Source organism: Equus przewalskii, chromosome 13 (genome assembly GCF_037783145.1).
Source record: "Equus przewalskii isolate Varuska chromosome 13, EquPr2, whole genome shotgun sequence".
In the NCBI taxonomy this organism is placed as follows: domain Eukaryota; kingdom Metazoa; phylum Chordata; class Mammalia; order Perissodactyla; family Equidae; genus Equus; species Equus przewalskii.
The window spans coordinates 70,220,908-70,246,102 of NC_091843.1; positions in this window are offsets into that span (position 1 = coordinate 70,220,908).

Genomic DNA, 25,195 nt, shown 5'->3' on the forward strand with positions numbered 1-25,195 from the left:
CCTTTCTGACTTCTGCCCACGCAATTCTCTACGAAGCAGCCATAGTGATATTTTAAAAATGTAAGTCAGGTCATTCCCTTGTTTAAAACCCTCCTATCACACTTAATTAGTATCAGTAATCCTTGGCCCCACCCACATCCTCACCCTCATTTCCTATATTATTATTCTGTCTTACTTTATTCAAGCCACAGTGGCTACTCTTCTTGTTTCTCAAATAGCAATCAAGATTTTGTCTCAGTTGTTTGCAATTGCTGTTCCCTCTGATGAGGATTATTTTGGCCTGCTTACTTTTAAAAACTGCAGATGGGAAGGAAACTCTGAAAAGTAGAATTTACTTACCCTTTGTTAGGAGACATTTACATTTGTAAGGAAAGTCTCCATCTGTAAGGGTGTCTCCCTCTCTGCACCGGGAAGAAGAGGGGATGACCCTATTTCTAGAAACTCTTAATGGGGAAGGCAAGGACTTAAGTCTGCATAACAATCATGCTCTGGTTTATTGTGCTTGTCTGGTAACGTCAAGTAGCTGACACCCCCCCCCCCCCCCCCCCCCCCCCCCGCACCAACCTTGGGAAGCATAGGACTTCCTGACTTAATCCAATCTGATTCTTATCTAAAGTTATAGGACCACCCAATAACCAGACCCCACCTGCACTGAGACCATTTTGACAACTTTTTTTACATATTCTTTCCTTTGTCTTGTAAAGAGATAACTCACATACCTATGCCTTAAATTTAGTCCTACCCTCAACCCATGTTTGCAGCTCTGCACTGCCCATGGGTCCTATCCCCATGCTATTCCAAACTATTCTCTGAATAAAAGAGCACTACTGCCAGACCTTGAGAGTCCAAGAAATCTTTTTTTCAAAGACTCGACTCACCAAGCCCACATCACCTCCACCTATAATATGCATTTTTATGCATTAGCGAACTTCAGTTTTGTATTTTTTTAGGTCTCTGTTCAGAAAAACCTTCTCTGCTTATCATTGTGATAGACATGAAGATGTGCCACCAGGTCTCATTTCAAGGAAGAACCCGCTGCTCAGCTGTGGGGACTGCAGACAGCCTCTAGGCGTCAGCTCCTTCAGGGTCGGCCTGCTTTGCCAACAATGGTCCACTCAACATGCCTTAACTGCAGCAGTCCATACTCATCGGGTTCCTTAGACAGAAGTAAAAGGCCTTGTGATTTTCAATCTATGGGGACATTCTAAATGGGCAATACTCACCCAAGAGTTCCCTAATGGATTGACTGAGGCTTTGTCTGGGCTGTGTAACAATTTGATCCCTTCCTCTGCCCGTTTCTACTTCTTTCTCCTTCATTTCACAGGTGTTAATAACTAATAAGCATCTTGGACTCCACACTGTGGCTCAGTATCTGCTTAGTGTCTCACAGAACCCTTCTTAAACCTACCTAAACTGTATTTCCTGTCATTTTAAATCCTCCTTGCCTCCTATTTCTTTTTTCATAGCACTTAAGACGTTATATATTAATTTCATTTTTTTAATTTATTGCTCTGTGTGGTCAAAAACTTATCCCTGTTGTTCACTGTGGTATTCCAAGCACATGGAACATTGACTGGCACACAAAGGGTGTCCATAATATGTGAGGACTAAAGGAATGGAAGCATATGTGTGTTGGCCTAGGCACCTGATCTCCAGTTTTAACATGCTCCTGTAGGACAGTATGTTCTGAATTGATACACGTTGCTGAAATTCAATCTACTTGTAAGTTAGAGATGGCCATGATATACTGATTAAAATTGAGCTATTTTAAGAATTCAATACATTTCTACCTATTAGAGACATTATATATTGTGAAAAAGTGAGATGATCTTTTCTTTCATTCTGTAAAGGATAAGTGCATCAGACCTTCGGCCATCCGGTTCATCTTTGCATCATTAGTCATGATGGATAGTCTACTTACAAAGGCAATTATATTATCTGTGATTTGGATCTTGATGGAAAAAGATAAATTAACTATAGGTTTAGGCAACATAACAGAATTACATTTGGAAAAAAGCTCCACCTTGAACAGCATCCAGACCAATCAAATCACATCAGCTTGGCCTCCTTTATAACACACTCTCAGTAGCTGATGCTGCTTTTATGTTTCCTAACTGCCTGCCCCAGATGGATATGATAACACTGAGTCATCCAGAGGATCTTGCCTTTAAGTCACAATGGATTAATTTACATCTTATTTGCATAACAAATCATCCTGTATACATTTAGATGAATACTAAGGCATGACAACAATAGCACTCTCCTCAATTATTCTTGCACTAATGGTTCAGAGTCTGGGGTGTTCAAGCGATGTTATTAAAATCCTTTTTACCATCACAACCTGGTACATAAAATAGCTACAAAAGCATCCATTTTTTAAAAAAAACTTAACACTATGTGTATTTTCTTATTTTCAAGATTTTAACTTATTGAGGGCATACAATTTCTCATAACTCAGTATTCCTCTTGCCACTCCACTCATTTTCACTTTTCTTGTTCATTTTTTTCCTTTTCTACTTCATGAGCTTCTCTTTCCTTTGTCCATATGCCTTCTTTCCTGTGTCTTGGCTTTTCTTCTTACTGTTATCTTTATTTTTCTTTTTAGTCCCTTCCTCTGTCTTATTCTTCATTTCTCCTTCCCAAATATGGACCACAAAAAGTGAAGAAAAGAGACAGATATCAATGAACAGGAAGAGATTGGTAGGGGGGTAGACATGAAGGTCTTTATTTCATAACTCATATTTCATGGGATTTTTTTTCTTTAATTTTATTTTCCTGTGCTCCTTGAAAAAGTTTTTGTTTGTTTTTCTTCTTTTTGGTGAGGAAGACTGGCCTTGAGCTAACATCTATCGCCAATCTTTCTCTTTTTGCTTGAGAAGATTGTCAATGAGCTCACATCCATGGCTTTCTTCCTCTATTTTGCATGTTGGATGCTGCCACAGCGTGGCTTGATGAGTGGTGTGTAGGTCCATGCTCAGGATCCAAACCCAGACACCCTGGGCCACTTAAGCGGATTGTGCAAACTTAACCACTACACCACTGGGCCGGGCCCTCCCAAATTTTTTTATACTTAAAATAACTACGCAACCCATTTTTCTTGTGTGTGTATGTGTGGCAAAAAGAAAGAAAAATCTTCAAGAGACATTACTGTTATTTTTTTTTCTGCTGTGGAAATTGTTTCAAGTGGTATAAGGATCTTATGGGAGAAAGGTCCAAGGAAGAAGAGAAAGAGCAGAGATGGAGAGAAAGACGAGCTCACCCCCACTCTGCCTGTACACGTGCTGTCATATTTGCTGTGAACAAAACAAAACTAAAGCAACAATTAAAAAAATACCCTATCACACCTCATTCCTAATATGAAAATAATCATTTGATTTAGAATCTTATCTTCCCAATTATATTTTGCTGCTAAATATCTATATATCACTGAGTTGTCTCTTCACCATTATTAATTTAAATTTGTTAATAGAATCTTACAAATTAAAGATCATGAACTTTATACTTCTATCATCACAATGTACAGACGGGTAAACTGAGACATCAATATATTAAATGTTTTGGTGCAAAGATCCAGAACATTGCTTCATCCTCTCTACGTATCTTACCATTTTCACAATTAAGCAATAGAGTAGAGTGGTTAAAGCATTGTTAATAGAACATCTCTGCCTGGGTTTGAAACCCTGCTCTGCCGTCTACCAGCTGGATGACCTTGAGCAAGTAAATTCATCTCTCTATGACTCAGTTTCCTTATTTGTAAAATGGAAATAGCACTTACCATATATGCTGATCGTAAAGATTGAATGATACTACATTTCTACGGCAATTACTAGATTCCTTGCACAAGCAAGTGCTTTATAAGTGCTGCTATTATTCTTACCCCTGAACCTGCTTCCACTAGTGCAACTCCTTTTAAGGGAATCAACCAAGGGAGAGAATTGGAGTTAACCTACTCTCCTCCCTCTACTTTACCCCCAAGTTTATTCAGTCGCCCAGTCCCATCACGCCCAACTTGACTCTACTTTAGAGTCATAAAATTCCTCACTTTAATTGTCAAAGCATCTCCATCGACCTTCTGTCTCTGATGTTTTTTGCAGTTGAAAAATGCAACAATTTTTAAGGGAAAAACCACCACTCTTCTGCTTCAAAAATAATAGCTAATATTGTAAGTAGTTACCTTACATATTACATATGTTATATATATAATAAATAATATAACTATCTAATATTTGTCGAGTAGCTGCAATATGCCACACACTATATAGCTTACAGCTCTCACAGCAACCCCAAAAGTTAAGTATTCTTACTCCTATTTTACTCATGAAAAGACTGAATACCAGAAAGTTTAAGTAGTTACGCAAGGTTATATAACTAGTGAGTATTGGTCAGATTTGGAGCTAAGTCGGGTAGCATCCAAAGCTTATGAGGAAAAGAAAAAAGATGTTGCTTCCTCATTGCCAGCAAGATAAAGATCTAAGCAATCTGGCAGGCGTGAAAGGCCCTTCTGGTCTGGCTCCTTACCTACCTCTTGAGAATCACTTTTCCTGAGAGCATCATGTTCCTCTTACAATGATTTAGTTCTAGACTTTCAGCCTTGAATGAGGCATTTTTTCTTGAGACTTCACGCCTTACTTGACAAATGCAAATCTCTCAGCCTGAGACTCTCCTCTGCTTTATCTGCTCGACTTCAGAAGGGCTGCTTTGCCCTCCCCACGGTCCATATCTAGATTATGAGCTGCACCTCCATGATCTACATCAATAGATAGATAAAGATTGATAAATACACAGGTGAACACATAGACGGATATGTTAGAATTAATTATTATGTTCAAAGCATTTGCATCTTTTTTTTTCTTATTGTGTCAAATTCTGATATTTATTAACATCTTTCAGGCTGATTATAATTTATAAAACCTAGGGGGCTTTTCTGAGTATGATAAAACTCTTAGCTTGTTTGTGGCATAAATTCTTATGACTATTATAATTTATTTTTAATTGTGTTTAATACAACTCTTTAGTCTTAAATTCTACTTTTCTTCCATTTCTTTTTATTTTTTGGTTTCATTTTATGCAATCCCTTAATTTTTGACCTTTGCTTGGTTAGATTATTAAAATTTTTTAATTCAATAGAAGACTTTTTTTGGAGGGAATTAGTTCACTATATGAATTATGACAACTTCAAAGATGGGGTTGCATTTTATTTTGATTTTACTACTTATTATATTGTCTTGCTTTTGTTTCCTCCTTGTTATTTTATTTTTGTGGAACTAGTCCTTTTTAAAACTTCCTTTACCCCATCTCTGTTAATTTAAAAGTACTGCATAATTTTAATTTGCTCAACATTAGATTTTTATCATAAGGTTATATTTAAATTAATATTTTCAATTAATATTTAAAACATAAATAATAACTATGAAATACCAACTATTCACTTTAATAATCCACTCCATTCAACTTAAGGAAAAAACACTTAGTATTCCATGGAAACTTTGACTAACGCTAAATATTTTTTTCCAACAGATAAAGCAGAAAATTGAGAAATTTGCTTCCACTGATTTTCTTCCACATGAAAAGTAAATAAGACTTATGCTTCTGGTCAAGATGCAATTAAAAGGAAGAGATTTAACTTCTAGGGGCTGGTCCCATGGTCAAGTGGTTAAGTTTTTGTACTCTGCTTAAGCAGCCCAGGGTTTGCCAGTTCAGATCCTGGGTGCAGACCTACACACCACTCATCGAGCCATGCTGTGGCAGCATCCCACATAGAAACTAGAATGACTTACAACTAGGATATACAAATATGCACTGGAGATTTGAGGAGGAAAAAAAGATGAAGATTGGCAACAGATGTTAGCTCAGGGCCAATCTTCCTCACCAAAAAGTATACTCTAAAAAAAAAAAAGATTTAATTTCTATCTGAAACAATGAAAAACACCAGAAATGTATTTTGAACTATAGTTTTAAGACATTGGACCTCTGGAAGTGAAGGACAGTGATCTCTGAGAGACAGTAAAAATGTGAGGTGAGCCCACTTGCCCCAAGTGTTCCAGTTTACTGCCTGGAGATAATTTTTCATACTATAATGCAGAAATGAGATACTCGGGCATGACCAGACAGTTTCCCTAAATTGAAGAGACAGAATTGGGAGTTTGAGGAGGCCAAGGTAGTTATAATTTGACAGCAGAGTACTGGAAAGAAATGCAGAGAGAGAATTCCAGAAGAGCTCCCTCAAATCTATCAGCTCAGTACTGATAAGCTCATTTGTGTGGAAAAATTAATCAGGGCTGGGAAAATAATTACTGAAAGGAGATGTAACAATCTCCAGAATACAAATATGTAACTCCTTTGTTTCTCTTGCCATCAGCAAGAGTGGAAAACCTCATAATTCTTGGAGCATTAGACAGCCTTTTAAGAAGGGTTTTGCCTCAGTATAGGGCAGAATTAGCCCCACTCAAAATGCTGCTCTTAGCCCATATAACAAAAGTTTAAAAGCAAGGTCCCAAAGAATGAAACTTTCTCCAAGTTACTTAACTGGATCTAAGCACAAAGCTTAAGAATATTTGTAGGAATACAAATATATCCAAATTAATGAGATAAAATTTGTAATTTCTGGCAACTAATAAAAAATTACCAGACAGGAAAAAAAGCAGGAAAATGCAACCCATCAGGAGGAAAAAAATAAACAAACTAAAAGAACCTAGAAATTCCTCTCATGATAAAATTAGTAGAAAAGGACATTAAAGCAGTCATTGTGACTGCATTCTACATGTTCAAGAAGCTAGAGGGAAGACTGAACATTAAAGAGAGAGATAAAATATATAATAAAGAGCCAAATCAAACTTCCAGAAACGAAAACTATAATATCTGAGATGTATTAAAAAAATTATCAGATGAGATTAAGGGCATGTCAGACATTGTAGAAGAAGAGATCAATGAACTTGAAAATACAGCAATAGAAACCATCCAAAATGAAACATGAAGAAAATAAAGAATGAAGAAAATTGTACAGAGCATCAGAGTGCTGTGGAATATTATATGTGTCATTGGAATGTCAAAAGAAGAAAAATGAGAGGGGAAAGTACACAAAAATATTTGAAGAAATAGCAGAAAATTTCTCAAATGGACTCCAAGCAGAATAAGCCTGAAGAAAACAATGATGATTCACACCTCAATCAGTTACAGCGAGTTCATTGACAAAAGGAAAATTTTTAAAGCAGCCGGAGACAAAGATACTTTACTTACAAAACAGCAACAAAATGACAGAAGATTTGTTGTCAGAAACAATGCAAGCTGAAAGATAGTAGAATGGTATCTTTAAAACAGTGAAAGAAAAAGTCATCCTAGAATTTTTAAGTCAGTAAAATCATGTTTCTAAAATGAAGGCAAATAATAACTTTTCTCCGTTTAGAACAAAGTTGTGAGAACCAGCAATCCTGCATTGCAAGAAAGCGTAAAGGAAGTGCTCAAGACAAAAGGAAAATGATACCTGATAGAAATTTGGAACTATACAAAGTAATTGTTATCTCCAGAAATTATAAATAATGAATAAATCTAAACACTTTTTTTCATTGTGTGATACCTCTAAAAGACAATTATCTGTTTGGAGCAAAGATAGTAGGAATGTTTCAAAACTTCTCTGCCATATTTGATATCAGATGTGTGAAACTTGGTACAAGCCAAGAGGAGTAAAATGGCTGTAGATTGATGTGAGGTTTTTATACCATACTGTTCAGCCGTACACCCAGTTGGGTGAGCAGTGCAGGATAGGTTGCAGAGAAAACAAAGAAAAGACCTGGAGTTGGCGAACCAGACGTCTAAGTTTATTAGGAATTACTTACAGGGAGGTCCAGTGGCGGCAGGCTGGACAGCAACGTGCACCCGCAACTGTGAATGGGGAAGGGATTTCTTATATAGGTGGGGACACAAAAGCTATATGCTTGCCAAGAGGTTGTCGTTGATACTACCAGTGTTCCCCGGAACAGTAGCTCACGTGGAGGGGCTCTGCGTCCCTTTAAGATAGGATGTTCTTTAAATGAGATAAGTAAGATCCAGGCTGGCCAGGCCCTGGATTGTTACAAATCCCAGTAGCTCACTGTCCTGCCCAGAAGGGAGCCAGAAGGACACATGGTTACAACGGGCTTGTGGGCTTTTGCTGAGCAAACAAAACCAAGGCCCCACACACACAGAAAATGGTATAATATTTGAAATCAGACTGTGATAGTTAAATACGTACATTGGAAACCCTAAAGCAACCATTGAAAATGAAAACAAACTAAGAGGTGTAGCTAATAAACTAATGATGGAGATAAAATGGGATCTTAATATTAAATACTCAGTTAATATAAAGGAAGTTATGAAAAGAGGCATAAAGATCACATAGGACAAATAGAAAGCAAATAACAAAATGATGGATTTAAATTCAACCATATCAATAATGACATAAATGTCAATGGTCTATCACCCCACTTAAAAAAAAGAGATTGTCAGAGTGTAGTAAAGCGTTTGCCTTGCCCAAAGAGAGCTCTTGCCTCTCTTCTTGGCTTCTGGCAAATAATCTATGTCATATCTGATAGGAGTGTTTTTGTTTAGGCGGGGCTGGCCACACCCAGCAGTCTTAGCTTGCCGGTTGGGCATGCCAGAAAGGCCAACAATATGATTTACAGTGGGAGCTTTGGGTTACCTGAGATCAGTCAACCTGGAGATTGGGTTCAACCACATGGGCAATCAATCAACCATGCCTACATAATGAAGCTCCAATAAAATCTTTACACATCAAAACTTCAGTGAGCTTTCTTGGTTGGTTGATTGCTATGATGAAAATATTGTTATACTAATGGAATTAAACATCCCCTTGAACTCTGTATTGCTTCAAATAGTGTTTGGAGGTATTATATCCAACTCATGATGTCACACATTCAGAGAAAAAATTTCAAACTGATGCACTGATTATGAACTGAAGAAAACAGAAGTAGGTCCCCTGGTGGTATCAAAGTCATAGGTAGAGATGTGCAGTTTGAAAGGAATATTCAACATAATAATATTATTTTTTATTTGAAAATCAAAAACAACATTTTTAGCACTTTATAATATCAAGTTCTTAAAATAAAGCAAGAAAAAGACTGGTGGCAGATAGACAAAAGAATTTCATTATTATCAATCAAGGTTATAGCCCATTAAAAGAGGGTTGTATGCTTATAAAAGAGAAACTGGAATTTGAAAAGCAAGAAAAAGTGTTATAATGAGCTCAGATGAAAAGATCGGAATAGTGAAGAGATCTCAAATTCGTGTTACATAGGATGAACTGGTAGTAGAAAGATAACATTTTTACTACATAGGAGAAAAGAATGATGATTAGAGTGATTTCCAAATATCTGAACAAATGTCATGTGGAAGTTGGAATATATTTGTTTGGAATCTTCAGAGCCATAGGTCTCTATGAGCGGAATTTATAGAAACAGCTGTTTTCTCAACTCTCCAAGTGTTAAGACGTCTACCTTTTCAAGACTCTGTACTGTGAGAGTCAAAGAGTGCCTCTGCAGTGGAGTTGGGATGGGAGAGAGCAGTGGCATAGCCGCCATTTAAAAGCCCTGAGCTGAGAATCAATAAATGTGAAGGATTCCAGCACATGAAACTTGTTTCCAGGTCTCTTAAGGGATCGTCACAGAGCTTAGCAACCAACTGTCTTCCATCTGTTCAACACAGAGAACACAACAATTTGGGCTTGAAGTGAAACTAAAGAGATTTATGTTAGATACAAGAATTTTCTGACAGTGATGTTTATTAAGGCATGGAATGTGTAACCAATAAAACTATAATTTCTTCATTGGAGGTCTTCACATAAAGGTCATTTCTCCTCTTTCTGGGATGGTTTAAATTTTGTTGTGAGCATGAGATGGACATAATGACTTATTCCAGACATAGAATTCTTTTAAAATATAGCAACACTTCATTTATCTAGCTTTATTTAGAAATGAATTTCTGTCTAAAGCAAATGTCCCAAGTAAATAGTTTCTTTTCAACACCAATGTAAACACTTTTTTGTCATAAATCTTTCCAAAGTTTATTTAATTTACAGACTATTAAAAATGTATTATATTGAATTCATTTTAAGTTATATTTTAAACTTTCATTAATTAGACAAGATTATAATCAAGATCTTAACTAATTTAATGTGTTAAATATATTAATTCTCTCAAAGGATTTTAAACTTTGTTTTTCCATATAATAAATTATCTTATTTTAAAATTTTGCCTCAAAATCTTTTCTTTTCCTTCTTTCCTATTGGACTCCCCAGGGTCCTCTCTAACTGCTGATGATTTGGCTGCACATTAAAGTTTCCATCTCTTTTTTCATTTTTTTGAATTTACATTTATTGTTGGTTGTAAAATCTGAAAATTTTGATATTTGGAATGTCTCTGAAGTAAAAGTAAATAAGGATTGAATGAGGACCTGAGACTATTGTTAAAGAATAAAGTATAGGATCATATTTCTTAAGAAACCTTTTTGCTTACTTCTGTGTTTCTTATTTGGATATTCCCGCGTAATTGCCATTTGGATGAACACTAATGTGTTAGTTGCTGTTTGACAAATTTCCCCAAAACTTAGCAACATAAAACAACCCACATTTATTATCTCACAGCTTCTGTGCGTCAGAAATCTGTGCACAACTTAGTTGGACCTACTTCACAGTCTTTTACAAGGCTGTAGTCAAGATTTGGGGTATCGTCTGCTGAGGAACAAACCATTTCTAAGCTCACTCATGTGGCTGTTGACAGAGCTCAGTTCCTCATGGCTTTTCGAAGGAAAGCCTCAGTTCTTTGTTGGCCAGAGGTCACCCTCAGTGCCTTGGCACATGGACCTCTCCAATATAACATCTGCTTCACCAAGACAGGAAGGGAGAGGTCATGGTCTTTTATAATCTAATCACAGAATGATGTCCATCGCATTTGCCATATTCTGCTCATTAGAAGAAAATCACTAGATCTAGCCCATATTTGAGGGAAGGAGATTACACAAGGGCATAGATACTGGGAGGACTGGATCACTGAGAGCCATGTCGGACGCTTCATACTGTGGTTGCTATACCTGATAGCTCAGTCAGGCAGGTATAACAATACATTTGTATGCATCTAAAGCGATGTTTTTTCCCATTGGATTAGTGCATTATCAGGCTTATTTATGTGATGTAATAAAATCTCTGAGATCCAACTTACCATAAATGATTAGATCAAATAAAAATTTTAAACTAGAAAAGACTAAACTTCTATTTAAACTTTATTGTTCAGTGAAAACGGCAATATTTTGGAGTTCAGGCCTATCAGAGTGTGTGTAGCTTGGATTAGAGGACAAGACCAAAGATGCAGTCTTCTGCAAAGCCAAGGATTCCAGAAGGCTTGTCCTGGGGACTGAGCCGCTTAAGGAGGACGAATAGATGAAGTTTTGAGAACAGATTGGCAAGATAGTGAGCTGTGGTGGGCATTATTCTAGATTAACTGGCAGCAAATATATTTTTAACTTTGGTCACCACTTCTTAATTAGAATATAACCTTATACATGCCACTTAAAGTACTTAGCCTCAGAAATAATAGGAAGTAAAAGTGAATTCATTCCCAGAATTTTGGGTCAAATGATGGGATAAGATCTTCTTCAGGTCTCAGAGCCATGGTTATACTACCAGTGCAGGGGGTGCTAAAGTCTACGCCTTGACTAGGCTTAAGATTTCTCTATGCATCAGGCCTACACTGGCTCACATGGGAAACTTGTTGAAAAAAGTAGGCTAAACCAGACCGATACCTTCAGTGTGACTAGGTATCCACATTCATAAGCGCATAGATAGCATAAGCTTTTAGAACTCTACTCCAATTCAGATTTAGAATATTTAAAAGATGTAAGTACAAGTTCAAGTGGAAAGAAATTATTTCATTTTAAAGATAATGACACACCACAAGGCTTTGGTCTTACATATAAGCCATCTCTCTTGCATTTCAGTTTCAATTTTAATTTCAGAGAAAAACATAACTGACTCTCAAAGGAGTTGGGAGGCAATTATGGCATAGCTCACAGACATTATTTTTGTTGCATCCTCAGTAATTAAATGATGTAGCCAGCTAGTGGAAGAAAAGGAAAGGCAAATGAAGTCTCTTCAGAATAAAACTGTACTCCATTTATTTCCTATTATGACTGTGACAATGATGCTAATGATCTTGGATAAATATTTTTGACAGCCCACTTCCCAATACCACTATCTCAAACACAATAATTAAATGTTGTCATAGACAGTGCCCATTCAAGAGAATATAAAGATAAAATATTAAATACCCGCTTACCTGCAGGTATTTATTCATTTGGTAGTTTTTATTTCCAATTAGCTGATGGAGGATATGAAGGAGAAGTTAACACAGCTAGGGAATTAGAAACATAACCATGCTGAAAATGATATTGTGGCTCAAGCTTGGCATTTGAGTACTTATTACTAGGTATACCTCCTCTACTCGCAATGATATCCAGGGAATTTCCATGACTGCTCCCACCTACTCTTGTCTTCTCTCTGTACCTGTGCTGTCAACCTTCTTAGAAAAGTGATCAACAATCAAACTCCCTCATTCCAGCCTCTGTCTCCATCACCTGAACAGAACAAGCAACACTAAAGGCCTCCCTTTACTTGTATCCAGGGTGTTTTCTTGTTTTTAATTTAATCACACATTTTCTGGGTAATATCTGGTCCTGAAGATTTCTCTCCACTCAATTTTGAAAAACAAACAAAACTCACTCATTCCAACTGTCCTCTCAGAGATTCTACAGCCACTCTTTGTTTGTTTATTCCTTAATTACTTAGTTGGGTGAACTCCATAAGTGTAGTTTGCACTGTAGGTCTTCCCTTTTCATTTCATAGTCTCTCTAGAAAAATCTCATCCACTATCGGGGAATAAGCCCACATCTTTATGGCTGTCACTCCAGTTTCTATGTCTCTGGCTCTAACCTTCTTCCTGAGCTCCAGATCAATATTTTTATCAGTCCCTTCAGCAACTCCATCTGGAGGTGCCATGGATATGGCAGATTCAGCATGTCTAAAATGAAGTGTCCTTTCTCTTTAACTATACTTTTTTTTGTATTTCCCATCTAGCCTGAAATTTTCACCACTCGTCCAGTTGCCTTAACAATTCTTACTCCTTTTTTAGAGCTGCCACCTCATACAATCAATGAAAACTGTTCACATTCCAAATGTCCTCTGTGTCTAAAATATTGTATAACTTAGAATATTTTCTAATGGCTGTTCCATCTACCAGATTTTGGCCTATTTCTGGGCAGAGATCTTTCTATGTCTGAAACATTGTAGTTGGGTAACAAATGTTTGTTGAATGAGTAAACAAATGAGTGCTTTTATGAATAAAGAAGCACTGGGTTTTGTAAGTGATGTCTACATTTCACAGTGGTCTCCCTTTCTGCTATTAAAGGCTAAACTCATATAATCTTATTCAAAGCAATCTTAGCACCTCTTAATAAAATACCCTTTTCTTGGTTCCTAATAATCTATATTTTATTCATTATGTCTCTAAGGCTGAAATTGTAGCTGGTGTTGTATACTTGCTGGCAAAATTAAAAAAAATTTCGTAGGGTTTTTTTTTACATACATATTAAATGTCAGGATGTATGTTCGTCTCATAAGTCAAGAATAGATGCCTATAAATCCGTAGTATAGCTCTTCTATGGACTTCCGTAAGGGGAAGAACAAATTTGTTACATCGGCACTTTTTCTGAACTCTATAGCCAAATATAAGTTTTCTTGGTTATGTTTCTAGATTCTCAGCTGTTGTCCCCAGTGTACCTCCAACATATTTTTTATGGGAATAAAGGGCTAAAATAGTCTTTAACATTGCAGCTATATATACATAAAAAGATGGAGAATATCTATTCTTGTTTCTGCGTTTAAGAAATGAATTGTCGTCTCTATAGAGGAAGGGTTTTAAGAGTTGTAGCTTTCTTCTGCTGGGAATACAGGACTGCATAAATCCTTGCAGATCTGCATGATAAGTGACAGAAAGGCACAGCTTATTTTGCCGTATTGTGTCTTGACTTTTTAAAGTCTTCAAGTGATAATGCAGAGAGACGAAGGATTGGGTTTTTACAGTCAGTACGAAGCAAACCATGATGAAAAAGCATGCTCTTATTGAATAAAAATATAGTAAGAGTCACTCTAGAACTTTTATATATGGTCATTCAAGGTCTGCTTCAATGGTTCATCTACTTCTCAAAGAATTTGTAGCCTTTCACATGGGATGAGCTATGTAGAAAAAAAATACTTCTGCTGTGCTGCATACAGATGCTGAAAATGAAATTATTTAGATTCCTAAAAGATCAAAGTTCCATAAATCTTCTAAACCAAGAGAATCTAGTCAATGTTGGTAAACCAAAATCTGGAACTAAGCTAGCAAGACATCTTTAATTTAGAAAAGAATGTATTTTCAGAATTTGGTGACTATTCAAACCTGTCTATTTGAAGATTTCTATATGATGATGTATGTGCATATGTATGAATTTTTAGGACTAGAAAGATGTGGATTATGTAATGTAATATGATGAGTGTAGGGGTGCCCACTCTGTCCATTTATTAAGAAGTGTGTATCAGTAAATATCCTTTGTTAATTCAAAATAGTTATTGATGGTCTGCTACATGCCTGTGATATTACGGACGGACATTATGGATATTTGAGTGAATGAGATCAACTCTCTGCCCTTGTAGACCTTTTGGTTGAATAGAGGATAAAAAAGTAAATAGAAAAAACAATAGAGTATAAAAAGGACTAAGATACGGGAAGACTGGAATGCTACCGAAACACAAAACAGGGCACCTAACCCAGACCTGGATGGATCAAAGGAAGCTTCTTGGAAGAAGAGATGTCTAAGTTGAGATATGGAGGATGGCAAGGAGTTGCATGTGGAGACAATCCCATGAATCTGAAATATGTGAGCTAATAGACAGCATGGTGGACAACTGCAAGAAGCTAAGTATGGCTATATCAAAACAGAACTGAGCAGCAAAAGCTTTATGAAAGTGGGATGAAAGTTTAGCGACTTTCATGAGTTCAGTCCCAGATGTTTTTGTTTTGACTACTAGAGAACAAAACTGGACCATAGAAAGATGGAAGAGGGGCAGCTTGCTGTCACTATTATCAATCCTACAAAGTATGGGGGCAGAAAGCTTTTAAGGACAATTTTTCCCCAGCAACTTTTGGCAGAGTGGCAGAATAAGGAGGCTAATCGTGATGCAGTTGCAGAAATCGGAACACCGACACTTGCTTCATCCTGACTAGATGGTACAAACTGCAGTGTAAAGAGTGAGGAGGGATATGGTTAGCTGCCCTCCGGGCATCCAATCCCTTTTCCCTCCCGCTATGCAAACAACAATATTGTCCAGGTGTCACCCATCCCCACCCAGACTGTGGACCACAGAGGAAGCCAACCCCATTCTTGTAACAGGAACGAACTCAAGAGGACTAATGCTTATATCATCTTTCTGCCAGTGATCAGTTCAGGAATGGGCTTGTGATCTAATTTTAGCCAATGTAATATGAAAAGAAGATATTTGCTTTTCTGGGTGAACTCTCATAACTATTCCTTGTTTTGATCTAACTGATTTCAGATCTGACTAGCTGCAGCCAACACATTACAAGCCCATGGATGATGCTGTCACACAGCGTGTAAGGGGGCATGGTCTAGGGTTGTACTAACCAATACAATAGCCAGTAGCTATATGCGGTTATTTAAATTTAAATTTAAGCTACTGAAAATTGAATTAAAATTCAGTTCCTAAATTACAGGAGCATTTTTCAAGTGCTCAATAGCCACATGTGGCTAGTGGCTACCATTGTACTGTGCTAATATAGAACATTTCTACTATTGCAGAAAGTTTCATTGGATAGTATTGGTCTGGAGAATCACAGAGAAACAGCACTGGAAACATTTGATTAAATCAGTCTTGAAGTGTGCACCACCTCTGGACTTTCAGATGTGAGAATCTATAAATGCCATTGTTATTTAAGCCAGTTTGAGTTCGGCTTCTAGTCCCTTCCAGCTGGAAGCATACTAGCCGATTAGAGAGTTAAGCTGTTTAAATATTAAAAATTAAGATATTTTGTGCACCAAATTAGAATGGTGAGTCCCTTAAATGATAGCTCCTATCATTTTGTCTGGCCCCTTAAGAAGCACTAAAATATTTGGTCAATTAATAAAGGAATAGGATTAAATAAATTACAAACCTCCTTCCATTAATATTTCACTTTTTCCTCACAAAATCAGCTTTTTGGCTTATTGTTTTTCTGAGATTAAATTAACTTATTTGGGTTATTTAAAATAAAATGCAACATTCTTCAAGTTTTGTGTTAAAAATCCTACTGAGGCAAACAAGAAAGGATTCTTTGATTTTACAAAACAAAGGACAGCTTCCCTTGGAAGCTCTGGAGCCCCATATGGTTTAACAGCAGATCTAACTGTCAACCCTCTTGCACACCATCCCTTCCTATTTGTCATATTTAGGTGCTGGATGGGATTCATTAAAGGGCAATGTAACAACAGGGGGCAATTATATTTTTATCATGAAGCAATCGCTTTTCTCTGAAAAGCTCAGGCACCCATCTGGGGCTTCTGCCCTAGGGGGGCAGTTTTCTTTTGATAATCTCACCTATTGAACTGTCATGTTCCATTGCTCAATTAATTTAGCCCAGTAGATTGTTCAATAAAAATGTTCCCTCTATTCACGCGATTTGATGACTCTCTCTGCTCTTTCAGACCAAAGACAATGAAGCCGTGAGCATGAGTTCCTGCTGCTGCCCACAAAAGCTCTCAGACCCCTGTGTCCTTCCTGCGGCTCTGTGCTCTCCTCCAGATGGAGAGGGAGCGCTGCCCATCTTCCTTCACCCCTCCGAGAAACAGTCGGGCAGCTTTTACTGCAGTCAGGACATTCAGGTTAAACAAATAACTAAAATGTCAGATGGAGATCTGAGCCTCAAGTCTGACCCCGACAAATAAAAAAAGAAACCCTTGTATTTGAGAGAGAGTGATCTTATCTCCTTTACACATGGTCAGAAACATTTTTGTTTATTCTTCTATTAAAAGATGTCTTTAAATGCCAACAATGGCAAACAGCTACTGCATTGAACTATAAATTTTTAAATTGCCCTTTAAAAATTACATTAAATATGATGAATGCTTGCAGTTTAAAAAACTTCTCAAGGAAACATAGAACAGAAAGTAAAAGCTCCCTTTCCTTAAACCACGCCCCTCACTGCCACCTTCATTTCATTCTTTCCCTTTAGATAACCACCATCAGATAGGGTACATTTACCTCTAGAAATGTTACTGTATGTTCACACACAGCATGTTGTATGTCCATTTTACATAAATTGAATCCTAGTATATACTTCCTCTTCAACTAGCTTTATTATACTTTTCAAAATATCCTAAAGAGAATTCAGTACTAGATAGGCAACACTATTTCACTAAGGGAAGAAAAGCTTCATAGTAGCGCATACTGTAGAATATATAATTTCTTAACTTTTGTATTAGTGATGGCAATAAAGATTATTTCAACTTTTTCCCAAAATTGCAAACAACACTGTGAAGAACGAGCCTGTGCATGTGTACACATGCACATATGTGTGATTATTTCTAGCCCTTAAAAGCCAGTGGAGTTTCTGCAGTCAAAAGATGTTGCATACAATACATTTTGGTAAAGACAGTTTGTAGTCCAAAATAAATCTAGATGCTCATTTCCCCACACTATAGCAATTCTTCATATTATCAAATTCTAAATTTTTTATTTGCAAATCTCATAGTCAGCAAATAAATTTATACTTACCTGATTGCTAGTGAGGATAAGCGTGTACTTACCCTCACTATGTGTATATATACTATATATATATATATATATATGGTATATAGTACTATATACAAGTACAATATATATGTGTACTTATATATTTTTTGTAATTTTAAAATCATTCTTTGAGGAGTTGCCTATTTATATATTTGCCCATTTTTCTACCAGGTTGTTTCTTTTTTTATTATTGATTTATAAGATCTATGATGGATTATGAGATTTATGATGGTTACCAAACCTTCATTTACCTGTGACAGATATTTACCTCTATCGGTTTCTCTCTCAATCTCTCTTTCTTTTGCTCTTTTTCACATGTCATCTTTTACCTTTATAATTATTTAAAAATGTTTTGTAGGCATCTACTTCATTACTTTTATTTTTCCATAAGTTGTTGACTACTACTAGATATTTCCTCTTCAAAGTGACCTTTAGAATTAACATCACAAGTTTCACAAAGTATTTTGTTGATATTTTATATTTGTTTCTGTGGAATTATAGAAAAATTTGGAGAAAATTGATGTATCAAAACACTAACTATTTTCATGCAAAACCATGTAATGACTCTCCATTTATTCTGCTTGTCTTTTATGTTCTTCAATAAATTTTTATAGGTTTCCACGTATTGGTCTTACCTTTTTTTCTTAAAATTTATTCCTGGATATTTACTGCAAAAGAATCTTGGGGATTCCTTTCTATGGGGTTTGACACAAACAGCATCATCATACGTATTCTTCTTCACATAGGAAGCAGATGGACTTAACAGACTGCTGTTTGTGCTATTAACAGATCAACAGTCTTTTATATTGCTTTAAGCGTGTATTCTACGGTGTTAGTGTGTTCTTTGTTGAGATAAACTCTATATTTTAAAAATACTTTCCTCTTCATTTAGAATTAATTTTTAACGTCTTTTGTATCCCAGAGTAATTTTCAGACAGGTCCATAGGAGTTCAAGATCAAGAACGTTCATTACAGCTTTTTTTTGTGTGTGGTGGGGTAGAGTTAGACATGGTGTAGGTGGCTGTTCCTGAGAGGATGGATAAGCAACTAACAAGATGCACATGCAGCAACATAGAGACCTTACAATCATAGTGGTGAGTGGAGAGAATAAGAAATAGAATAAGCAGGAGTGCCAGCAGCAAGGTGATGGAATAGGAGCTTCCCAGTTCGTATCCTCATCTCAACGATACTTTGGAAACCATGTGCAGACAAAAGTGCCTTTGTGAGAGCTTTGGGATCCAGGTAGGAGACTGTGAAACTCCAGTGGAACCCAAAACCAAGGACAGCCATTTTGAGAAGGCAGGCTAATGCCCAGGTAGCAGACATGCCAGTTGTGGTTCTGTCTATAGACTTGGGAACACCCTTTGACATTGGTCTTTGCAATGATATTTTGGATATGACATCAAAAACAAAGGCAACAAAAGCAAGCATAAACAAGTAGGATTATATCAAACTAAAACCCTCCTGTACAGCAAAAGAAAACATCAATGAAATTAAAAGGTAACCCAAGGAATGGGAGAAAATATTTGCAAACCATATATCTGATAAGCGGTTAATATCCAAATGTATAAGGAACTCATACAACTCAATAGCAAAAAAAAAAAAAACCCACACAATTAAAAATGGACAAACGACCAGAATAGACATTTTTTCAGAGAAAACATACAAATAGCTGACAAGTATGTGAAAACATACTCAATATCACTAATCATCAGGGAAATGTAAATCAAAACAACGAGATATCAACGCACACCTGTTAGGATGGCTATTATCAAAAAGACGAGAGATAACAAGTGTAATAAGGGTGTGGGGAAAAGGGAACCCTCATACATTGTTGGTTGGACTGTAAACTGGTACTGCCACTGGGGAAAACAGCATAGAGGTGCCTCAAAAAACTAAAAATCGAACTACCATATGATCCAGCAATCCCACTTCTGGGTATGTATACAAAGGAAATGAAACCAGTATCTGGAAGAGATATCTGTACTCCTATGTTCATTGCAGCATTATTCACAATAACCAAGATATGAAAATGACGTTAATGTTCATTGATATTATTCAACCATAAAACAGAAGGAAATTCTGCCATTTGCAAACATGGATGAACCTGCAGGATATTATCCTAAGTAAAACAAGCCAAAAAAAGAAAGACAAATACTGTATGATCTCACTTATATGTGGAATATAAGAAAGTCGAACTCAGTGGACCAGATGGTAAAATGGTGGTTGCTAGGGGCGGGGAGTGGGAGAGATGGAGAGATGTTGATCAAAGAGTACAAATTCTCAGTTACAGGATGAGTACGTTCTGGGGATCTAATGTACAACATGGTGACCGCGGTTAATAATACTGTATTGTATACTTGAAATTTGCAGAGAGAGTAGATCTTAGGTGTTCTCACCACACACACACACTCAGATGATAGCTATGTGAAGTGATGGATGTGTTAATTAATTTGGTTGTAGTAATCATTTCAAAATGTATACATATATTAAATCACAACATTAAACACTAACATTAAACATTAACACTTTAAGAAACATCATGTACAATCTAAATAAATAAAAATAAAGCTAAGGGACAAACCAAAAAATAAATAAATAGAATAAACAATCAAAGAAAATATTATTTATGCAAATTTGATACTTCTATGTAAACCAACACTAACTATTTTACAAAGAGGTAAAGAAAGGAAAGCATATACATAAACACATTAGAATGGTAGTCTTTTGAGAGTAGAGGAGTAGGTAATAGTTTGATCAATAGAGTTTGTCTTTGACCAATGATGATAGCGAACCAACAAAATAGAAGAATGTTAATTCAGCACTGTCTTTGCACCTGAAACCAAGGGGAAGAAGAAAAAGAAAATGATATACAAATTTTATAGACAGATTTTTAGAAATATCCTAGGAATAGTCTACATTTTGGATACTTTTTTGTATTTTGTTTAGTGCTATATGTAATAATATGCAATTATAATTATAGTTTAATTATGCTTAAAATTAAGAAAATTTTTTGTGCTTTTCACATGTTTTGATTAAAAAGCTTAATATTGGTCACCAGGAGATGAGTTTCCAATATTCATATGTAGTAATGAAAGAACAAAAGACATTATTTATTTTTTGGTTACAATCAATTCCCGCCATGCACAGTTGGGTACCTCGCTTCTTAAATCAGAGAAATTTGTATGTGCTTTATTATGTACACAAGACATCCAGGAATCTAAGAAGTTATAAAATCCAGGGCAACTTAATTGTTGATTCTGACATGCATTACACACAATTGTAATTCTTTATAAAGGATATCAGATTACTAAAAAATATATTGTGAGACCAAATACATTTATGGAATAGTCATTGAGGGGTAAGTTTAGCATGTAATATGTTTGGGCATGAATGATATATCTTTTCAATGATAAATTGTGGTTATGTTTGCAGAATAATTTACTTTGATTTATCTTTCAAAAGGAAATTCTTAGATTATTTTAGAAGATTGAACTGTAGGTGGTAAGGAGACATTAATTGTAGTGAGTTGGGGAAAAAAGAAATGAGGGTTATAAATGAGAAGCAGAGTAAGTATGAAAATGTGAACTGATCAAGGAGGGCAGATGAGGATGGAGATGGTGAGAAATTTCCTCATCATCCTTCGGAGGACAGTGCATTTCCAAACGTTGTGTGTGGATTATAGTCAAGTGGATTTGTTTCCTAAGCTATAAGTGAGATATTTTCAAAGCTATGGAAAAATTCGTGGTAATAGTAAAGTCAATCTATCTTGTATGGAAAAATTTTAAAGCATAAATCTTTGCCAAAAAAGCCAAGATTACTTTTAGTTGAAGTCCAATTACTTTCCCAAATATACCTAGATTTCTCTTGATTGAAGAATCACAGGAATATAGAATTTTAGAGCTGAAAATGACTTAGAGATTATTTTGTTAGATTCCTTATTTTTACAAAGTGAAAGAAAAAAAGAAGCTAAAGTCAAGTTCTAAGACAGTGTGAATGTGGCGTGATCGGAAAAGGGGAATAATTCTGTCACGTATGCTTGGAATCAACAGAGACATGGAGATGAGAAGTAGTGAAAGATATGTTTAGCTAAAAAGAACTGAAGTTTGGGTGCTCCAGTTGGGATCACATTTGGCATAAGATATCAAAAAAGGAGAAATATCTTAAAGGGGAAACAGGAGGAGAGCTATTGCCTAAAAGCCATAATGAATGCCTTGGGAGAAATGGAGAGGCTTAACTGCCGTATAGGGCTTCAATAATTAAAGTCTACAATAAAAGTCATATGAGCATTAATTAGGTATTAAATGGGAATCCAAATCAATCCAAATGATGGAAAATAACACCTTAGATTCTTGGGAAATGAATTTAAGAATGTCAAACTATATTGTCACTTATCTTTCTATTTAACTTGGCAAGCGTGTGACTAGACTATGATTGCGTGTGTCTCTACCTCAAATCCTAAAGAATGTATTTTAATTAAGCATCATATTTATAGATTACTTGCTGGATTTCCCAAGGTGAGCTTTCATGAGGTCCCTTCTGTCCTATTCATATTCTAAATTTGATTTATGCATCCTAAAATCATTCGGAGGTGATTGGTATTAAAGCACATCGTGAAGCATTACCATAGCATTTGCTATTCTTAGATAAAATATTTTTAATTGATTAGGGTAGAGAGGAGAGTAAGGTAGTAGAAAGCATAGTACATTTAAAACAAAAATATTTGGGTTGACTTCATACCTATGTTATTTTGCAGTCATTAATTCTCAAATATTCATTTCCCCTCCAGTAAAAAAATAAAGATGAGAATAATTGCCCAATAAGGGAATCAAATGATGATAGAAATATGTAAAAAATTATAACTATCTTCTTATATCTAAAGGCATTTGAAATAAACATGAAAAAATATAGATAAAAGAAGTAATTAAACACAAGCACAAAAATCAAAAGTTGCTTTTAAAAAAACTGAGCCTAAGAATAGTTACTGTAATGAGATCAACTCATAACTTTGGGCTTCCTGATAGAGAAGACAAATAGGAACACATGAGAAGGTGCCCAGGATGAGTTATCAAAGGAAAAGAGAATTTAGCAATTTCATTTTCAGTGAGGAACTCATCTTGAACACAAAACTTATAACTCTTTCTCAAGAAAATTCTATCAGTTATAAGCTTATTAATTAAATAAAAATTTCTTGGAATGAGTTAGTGTGAGTATATCACAATTCCCAGATTTCACAAAAAAACAAGATTAAACTACATAAAGTTTAAAATTTTCTGCATGCCAAAAATTAATTAAAAAGAGACAAACCACAATTAAGAAGCAATATTTACAAAGGATATAGTCAGAGAGGTTATAAAAAATGTAAGGAAAAATATTCTTTAACCTTAGGTTTACTCAATGGCATTCACCATTAAATAAATGCAAATTAACGATATGGAGGAACATTTTTTACCTCACAGCTTGGCAAGATCAAACAGTTTGATAGCACCTCGTGTTGCCCTATGATTGGGTAAAGAAACGTGCATACATGTATATAAGTATGCAAATTGTTACAACTTCTCAGGAGAAAAATTTGGCAATATCTATGAATAACAGAACTATGCTTGCATTTTGACTTTACAATTCTCCTTCTAAGCTATGTGAAGAAAGATTTACTTGGAAATCATAGTAGTATAATTTATATTGTCAAAAACTAGAACCAAGGGACAGTCCAGTGGCATTGGTTAAGTTCATGTGCCCTACTTTGGTGCCCTGGGGTTCGCAAGTTCAGATCCTAGGTGTAGACCAACACACCTCTCATCAAGCCATGCTGTGGCAGCATCCCACATATAAAATAGAGGAAGATTGGCGTGAATGTTAGCTCAGGGACAATCTTCCTCAAGTAAAAGGAGGAAGATTGGCAACAGATGTTAGCTCAGGGCCAATCCTCCTAATCAAAAATAATAATAATAATAAAATAATAAAAAAAATTAAAAAACAAGAACCAAATAAATGTCTGATGACAAAACATTGGTTGGATAAATTTTGTTACATTCATGCAATAGAATATTTTGTAGTTATTAAAAAGAATCACTGTAGATATTGATTGGAACAATCTTCAAAAGATAGTATGTATAGTATTCTGCCATTTTCAACAATTTACATTTCTTATTTTGCATGTCATAATTTTTTTATGTACAGAATGCCTGGAACAACACAGACAGAAGTGGGACCCTCAGTGCCACTGAGACAGATGGCTGAGGTTGGCAGGGAGACATCATTTTATACCTTTTTGTACTGTTTGAATTTTTTTTTTAACTATACACACTTTTCCTATTATAAAATCAGTTGATTTCTATTCACTACATCTGGATCCAACTTAGTGCACAGTGACAACAATCTTAGGCAAACAGTATCCACCTAAGCTTCCTCCACATTTTATAGAAGTGTCATCTGACTACAGGGTCTCTAGCCCTTCTTGAAATTTAAGTGGCTCTGGAAATTCCAGTGTCATTTTTTCTAACTCCCTGAACTTTTCCTAATTCCTGATCCCAGAGATCCTAAGAAGCTTCACTTGGAGTTATCCAAGCCAAATTTTATCCTTATCTCAAAATAGTCACTTCTACTTTTCTTGTCTTAATTATGGGGACCTTCTTTAAAAAGCAGAAATCTGGACCAGTGTTCTGAGCCTGGAATATTCTACAATCTTAAACATGAGTGTAAAATGAGAGAAAATATATGAATTTAGTCCTATCCCAGAAAATCCAGAGTATATGGTCATCATTTATTGTTATACTCTTTAACAGCCCAAGAAAAAATGAGAACCATCCTGAAGTTTGGATGCACGGTCAATTCATTCATGTAGATGCTTTATGATTTATATACTGCCTCCCTGTAGCTTGTCTAGTGAAAAACCGGCCAATATTTAACAAAATATTGCACGTAAAATTCTTGGAACATTGCCTAGTACACGATAAGCACTCAATTAATAATAGCTATTATTATTATTTTATTAATAGCAGGGTAGTTTATATAGTTTTTAAGAATGTCTATTATTATACTGTTACAAAAATATGTTAAAAAAATTGGGAATTTTCCAGTGTCTCAAAATAAAAGTGTAATAGTCATGTAAAGAAAGTAACAGCTCATTTGAAAAAATAAAAATATTTTTGAACCTTCCAATGTTTCTTTTTCTCCACATTCCAACAAAATTTCTTACCATATAGGGAAGCTTAGAGGATTATGAATCTTTAAGAACCAATGTGAAGGAGGCAAACTTATGTTTACAGTTTTAGTCTGTGAACCTCAATAACTGTAATTTTAAAATTACACCAATGTTTACTTCTCTGG